General features: G+C 42.3%; 1 long non-coding RNA gene across 1 annotated transcript; it reads left to right on the forward strand.

Annotated features, from left to right (window-relative positions):
* The first annotated feature begins 263 nt into the window (after positions 1–263).
* On the forward strand, positions 264–4182 carry LOC119272217. The gene is made up of 5 exons (XR_005134712.1): positions 264–514; positions 2462–2519; positions 2733–2785; positions 2887–2914; positions 3914–4182. It is a non-coding gene; the product is annotated as an uncharacterized LOC119272217 (long non-coding RNA).
* The last annotated feature ends 2678 nt before the right edge of the window (positions 4183–6860 follow it).

Here is a 6860-nt window from a genome sequence, read left to right on the forward strand (position 1 = left end):
GAAATAGCAACCAAGGGCTAGTATGCAAAAAGGCAAGTCACCTTCCTAGCGTCTCCCCAAATCCCCCAAATCAGATCGACATCCCTGGCGGCGGCCGACGCGTTCCTTGGTGGCTGACTCGTTCCTGCCGGCGAAGGGGGCGGCGGAAGGCGGAGGGCGCGCTCCCCACGACGGCTGGCGTTTTCCTCACGGCAGAAGAGAGGGGGGCTCTTCCTTGCGGCAGCGGCGGGCGTGTTCCTCGCGACGGCGGCGGCGACGGGCGTGTTCCTCGCGACGGCGGCGGCGACGGGCGTGTTCCTCGCGACGGCAGCGGCGGGCTTGTCCCTTGCGGCGGTGGTGGCAGCTCGGCTGCGTGGGGGAGGTGAAGCAGCGGCGGCAGCGGCCGCGTGGTCGAAGGGAAGGGGCGCCTAGGGTTCCTCCTTCCCCAACCCCAACCAGCTCTGCAGGAACCGACGCCCCAAGCTCGCCAACGAGATCTCGCTCTCACCGTCAACACCAGAAAAAGCTTCAACCCGTAAGACTGATCTCCTCTCTGTCCTTGCCTCCTTCCCTGTGTCTCTCCATTAATTTCCTTGGAGTACTTGATGGCTAGATCATGCACTTCAAGTGTTTGTGGAAATGTGTAAGTGAAATATACATGTAGCTTACCGTTTGTGATTTGGAAACTGGCTTGGCCTACCATGTAGAGTTCGGTTGTGTGATTTGAATATAATGTCAATATTGGCTTGGTCCGGTTGATGTGTTGTGTAGAATAATGGCAATACTGAGAGTTAGATTATCCTGAGAGTTAGATTATCCTCTTCAAAACCAGAGTAGTAGAATAATGGCAATACTGCCGTGCCCAACCGGGCCATAATATACATATAGTCTTGGTTTTGCTTGTAGTAAAATATACAGCATAATGTTACTGCATATTGATACTTACAACATCAGGACTTGTAGTATATGTTAGTAGTACAATGTTTAGAAAGGATATGCAATTCTGTGATGACTATCTTCAAATACTGTTATGTGAAGACTGTCTTTGTATAATGTTGTAGTATAATATTTGAAGACTGTCTTTGTATACAATTCTAGTATAAAATTATAGAGTTCCATGGCTGCTGTTGTTGTGATATTATATTTTAGTATAATGTTACTACATATAAAATAATTACATAAGCAAGCTGCGTGTTTAGTTTGATAAAGTGCAAGTTTTCTTTTGAAAATACAGTGGCAATGTGACATATATATGGGGTACTGTAGGATTGTTATTTTGATAAATATAAGCCTGATTTAACCGAAATTCAGTAGATCAATTAGTTTATCATGTCGGGTGGACTGGTTGAAAATGATTGACATATCTAGCCTGATTCCTTTCGTGATTGAGGTGTTTACCGGCAGATATAATGATTTGTAGCTAATGTGGTTATGTTGTTATATTTTACATTTCTAGTACTTTGGTTCACTTGTAGAGTGCTTGTGCAGGAAAAGATATAGTATGGATAAGAGTTGGATGAGGTTGCCGGATAGGTTTTCAAGTGATTACATTTCAGGGGTGAATGCATTCATTGATTTTGCTTGTCAACATAACAGCGGCAATGATAAGATGCGTTGCCCTTGTGAAACTTGTATGAATATAAGTCAGCAGAGTGTCAGTCAAGTTCGAACCCATTTGTTATTGTATGGTATACAAACTTCATACACAAAATGGATATTCCATGGAGAACAAGTTAGCAATGATGAAGACCAAGTTGATGAGTCACTTGAAAATGAGGAAGATCTTGATGATTTTGATGGATTTGATATGGTCCAAGATCTGCTAGGAGATATCCATAGAGCCACGGTTGGGGTTGACGAGCAAGAGAACCATAATCCTGCTGGAGGTAGCATTCTGGAGCCCAATGAGTCATCGACCAGATTTGACGGCTTGCTGAGAAGTGCACAACGTGAGCTATACCCGGGCTGCAAAGGCCACTCGGTGCTATCCTTTGTTTTAAAGCTGGTACACCTCAAAGATCTTAACCATTGGAGCAACAAATCTTTTGACATGTTACTCAAGCTTCAAAAGGAGGCTTTGCCAGCTGGTAACTCGCTTCCAGCCACGTACTATGAAGCAAATAAGATGTTGAGAGATCTAGGGCTAGGTTATGAAAGTATTGATGCTTGCAAAAATGATTGTGTTTTATTCTGGAAGTAGCATGAGGACAAGGATGAGTGCCCAGTTTGTAAGGAATCGAGGTGGAAGACACAGAAGGGCAAGGGGAAGCAAGTACCTCAGAAAGTGTTGCGCTACTTTCCCTTAATCCCTAGATTACAACGGCTGCTCATGAACAAGGAAATAGCTTCAGATTTGCGTTATCATAGGGATAAGAGAGTTGTCGAACCAAATGTGTTGAGGGGTCCTCCGGATGGCGATGTCTAACACTGAAAATACATGTAGCATATTGCCTTTTATAAAGCATTCCAATTTCTGCCACAGGTTCGCTGATGTCTAACACTGTAGAAAGGATGTCAAGTTTTCCAAGATCATTTGCAAGGTAATGTTATTTTTCCCATGCTCTGGTATTTTAGATGATGCCTCCTACACCTGCAGCTTGCTTAGATATAGCAGTGTACTTGGTATCGAGATCTTCTAATCAAGATAGTTCTTGCTAATAATTCTGTAACAGAAAATGAAGATACTCATCATGAATATATGGACTTACAAATTCCAATGTATAGCTAGTAATACATGTATACATTTTCAACAGTCATTTGAGGCCAGGATATAGACCTGCTCCAACTTCTTCTTCTGATGGCAATGGTATGATCAGTTTGCCTCTGCTTCAAACAACCAAAATACTATGTGATTTGGCAAATTTCTTCATGATCTTAATCTTGATGGTCCAAATTTGTGAATCACAGGCTCTCTGGTGTCGGATGGAGGGTCCAGGTATTCTTGATCAGGTTGCTAGCTTTATTTTATGTTGTTTACCTCACCAACCAAACACGCTCCTGCAGTGCTTTCCCCTGGCCGACACGATTCAATGCTGCACTTTCCCTGCTTTTCGTGCCTGCTACCACATCTCAAGAAAGGCACATTGCATTGCCGATTAATTCTCTGCCTTACCTAGTCATTCTATTAGTTAATCCCCGGCACAAGCTTGTCTTTCTCGTCTTGGGCGAATGACACGGCTTGGCACTAGTTAACTTGCCATTTCTTCATTGACGATTAGCTAGCCTTAAACACTACTGGCCTCTGAATTTTTGGGTGTGCCGGTGCACCTAGATCCACCCCGTTGCTTCTTCAAAATGCCAGATCAATCTACTTATCTGACTGAATTCTCTTGACCACATTTACTCTCGCTTAGTCGAGTTCTGCCACCACCCATGCACTCTGGTTATTAACACCAGTTTAAGTTAATTTAATGCGCTCATTTTTATTTGATTAGTTTGCTGCGACGCTGATAATATTAAGTGTACGTAGATTAGCTCAAGTCTTGGATGTAATCACGTATGCAGTTTGTTTACTTTTGCTAGACCTGACCTGACCATGTTCCTTAATGTTGGTTTCACACGATTCGTTAGTTCATTATCCAGCGACGTCTCTTGGTGGACAATTGGATAGTTATTGGTTTCTGACCCATGGGAGTTGGAGAATAATGTGATTCAGAGTTAGCTATGTACAAATGTATAGTAGAAATTAAAAGTAGGTAGGTGGCAAAGTAGGTAGGTGATTCAGAGTTAGCTACGTACAAATGTATTTCCTGTGTATGTGTGCAGTTTTTCTTCCTGTGATGTTGTTGAGCTTCTGAGCTATGGCAAAGCTGATCAAGTGACTGGCAATTTGGTGTCTCTAGCTTAGTTTATTGGCATGCTTGCACTCTTTCTGATGTTTGTTATGTCTGGTGTTGTTAATGAAATAACATGTGCTCTGGCCACCATTATATAGGAGATGACCTTGGAGGAGCAGCGGAAAGCAATACTCGCGCTAAAGACTGAGAAGAGAAAACTAGTTGGATCTAAAGAAAATTCAGTGTACAAATGCTAAATGTAATGTTTGGATCATATTGGGGTTTACTGATTGGATCATATGTTCAGATCAGTACTAAACGTGGTACTGTACTTTGCAAATGCTAGAGTGGTATTTCCTACTTGCAAAACAAAATTCAGTTTAGCATGTAATGTTTGGATCATAAGTTTACAAATGTTGATTCTGAACTTCTGAATGTTGATTCTGAACTGCCAAATGTCTAAAATTCTGAGATTTCTTGCATACTGCAAATGTCAGCGTGTGACAATATATTGTACCTATGATATAGTTGCTTTCTCATGCCTGTAGTTACCAAGGTTTACAATTTTTTGGTTACAAAAGATGTCTAGTCTCCAACATGTAGTTGGTCTCTACATTCTTTTAGTCACCAAGCCTTGGCTGGTCACTTGATATCTCTAGCCACTAACCATGTACATGGTTGTTGTACATTTTTAGCAACCAAGTCGTCCATGGTCTCTAGATGTCATCAGTCACCAAGTCTCCCTTGGTCCCTAGATGCCATTAGTCACCAGATTTGGTTGGTAGCTATTGGTATGACATTTAGTGACCAGGGTTCTCAATGTTGGTCGCTCAATATCTATAGCGACTAGACTATAGCCACCACGAAGCGACCAAGTAGTGTTGGTACCAATAGACCACTAGCCACCAATTTTGTACCTTTAGCAACCGATCACCTTGGTGGCTAAAACTCATGTCTCTAGTAGTGACTCTGCTCTCCTCTCCTCACTCTGTTCTTCTCCCTCGACGCCGCCACAACGCCGGCTGCCGTTCTGCTGCTCCCCCTGGCCATGGTGTCGTGGAGCGTCGAGACCAGTGAGGATTCAGTCATGAACATCTCCTCCTCCTGCGATGGCATCACCAAGGTTAGTTTGCTAAAGCTAGGGTTAGGGTTAGGGTTAGTGATTTGGGGATTTTGTGAATGAGCTCGAGCTGAACCTAGGTTTATTTTTGCTTGCTCCCGCAACTTCCAGCTACGATGCACGATCCAAATTTCAATGGCACTGACACAGATGTGAATGTTTTGTGCGAACACGGCGAGCTGGCCGAGCGCTTTGTTGCATTTGAAGGGATGCACACCGGCAGGAGGTTTCTAGGATGTGCTAAGAAGGTATGATCCTTTATAAGTGAAGGTGTTCATTGCTGAATGTGCTAAGTTTGGTATTTCTTTACCTTTACCTGACATGCCTTGTCATCAATGGTACACATTGTTTATTGTGGTTAGTGATTACTGCTTTGTTTATCAAGTTGTTAAGCTTGGTTAAGTGCTTAGTCTTTGTTTAACTTGTTTTATCCAGTGAGTGGATGGTTGTCATTGTTTATTATGGTCAGTGCTTAATTACTTGTTTAACAGTGGTCATTGTTTATTTGTTTGCTGTGTGATATGTTTGCTGCACATATTAGACCCCCTGAACATGTTAGCTTATGGAGTATGGCACTTAACAATGGTCTTCAGCCTACTCACTTAGATGATTCTTTATTGTTTTATTGGAGCGTTTTATTGTTTATTTTACAGGAAGGCATAAACTGTGGAGTAGTTCAATGGATTGATTTTGAATGGCCAGACTCAATGGAGAAGGCATTGGCCAAGTTATGGGATATGTATGAGGAGAGTAAGTCAGGTAGGACCAATGACAATCTAGAGAGTTCCTTTGTAATTCACAACCTGACAGAAGAGAAGAAGAAACTACAGGAGAATTATGACAGTCTGTATGCTGATGTCAATGCTCTCTTGGATGCCCAGCAACAGAAGGGTATGGAGTTGAGCAATCAGAAGGAGCAGAAGCAATGTCTTGATGTGAAGATTGCAGAGCTAGAAACTGTAGTGGGCAACTTGAAGTCAGAGCTGGCAAAGAAAGAGGAGGAGAAGAAGAAAGTACAGGAGGACTATGACAATTTGTATGCTGATGTCAATGCTCTCTTGGATGCCCAGCAGCAGAAGGGTGTGGAGTTAAACAATCAGAAGGAGCAGAAGGAATATGTTGATTTGAAGATTGCTGAGCTAGAAACTGTAGTGGGAAACTTGAAGGCAGAGCTGTCAAAGAAAGAGGAGGAGAAGAATAAGCTGCTGCAAAAGTATGAGACTCTAGTGAACCTGACAGGTGCTCAAGCCAATGTGATTAGGAACTTGAAGTTCAATCATTTGAAGGAGAAGGAAAGGCTGACAAAAGAGAGGCTTAAATTGCAGCATCACATTTCTGAGCTTCAAAAGTCCGAGGAGAAGATAAAGCAGAAGCTTCAAGGGGTGAAGGCCATCTTAGATGAGTAGGGGTGTCCTCTAGTATGATAATCATCTATTTGTATGTAGATGATAGTCTTCTATGCAAAACTTTAGTATGAACTTGGTCCTCAACTACTTTAACTATGTATTTTGTGACCCAAGGTGTTGGATCCAGCAGTGTTGTAATGTAGATGATAATCATCTATTTAGTACTGTAGTTTGAATTTGTGAACCCAGTAATTTAAGTATGTATGTTGTGATCCATTGTGTTGGATCCAACCTTGATGAATCTTAATGAATGTGAGTCAAATTTGATGTTATATGCTTTATATGCTTAATACAAAATGGTTTTATATGGTTTAGATGATTATCATCTATTCAATATTTGAGTATGAATCTGTCAACCAAGTAATTTAACCACCATTTCATCGTTTCATCAATTCATCGACAGAATGGCCCTAGGGGTACCTTGACCTTCACGTCATCGATTCATCGACAGAATGGCCCTAGGGGTACCTTGACCACCATTTCATCGATTCATCGACAGAATGGCCCTAGGGGTACCTTGACCCTCATGTCATCGATTCATCGACAGAATGGCCCTAGGGGTACCTTGACCCTCATGTC

Source organism: Triticum dicoccoides, chromosome 3A (assembly GCF_002162155.2).
Source record: "Triticum dicoccoides isolate Atlit2015 ecotype Zavitan chromosome 3A, WEW_v2.0, whole genome shotgun sequence".
Lineage (NCBI taxonomy): Eukaryota > Viridiplantae > Streptophyta > Magnoliopsida > Poales > Poaceae > Triticum > Triticum dicoccoides.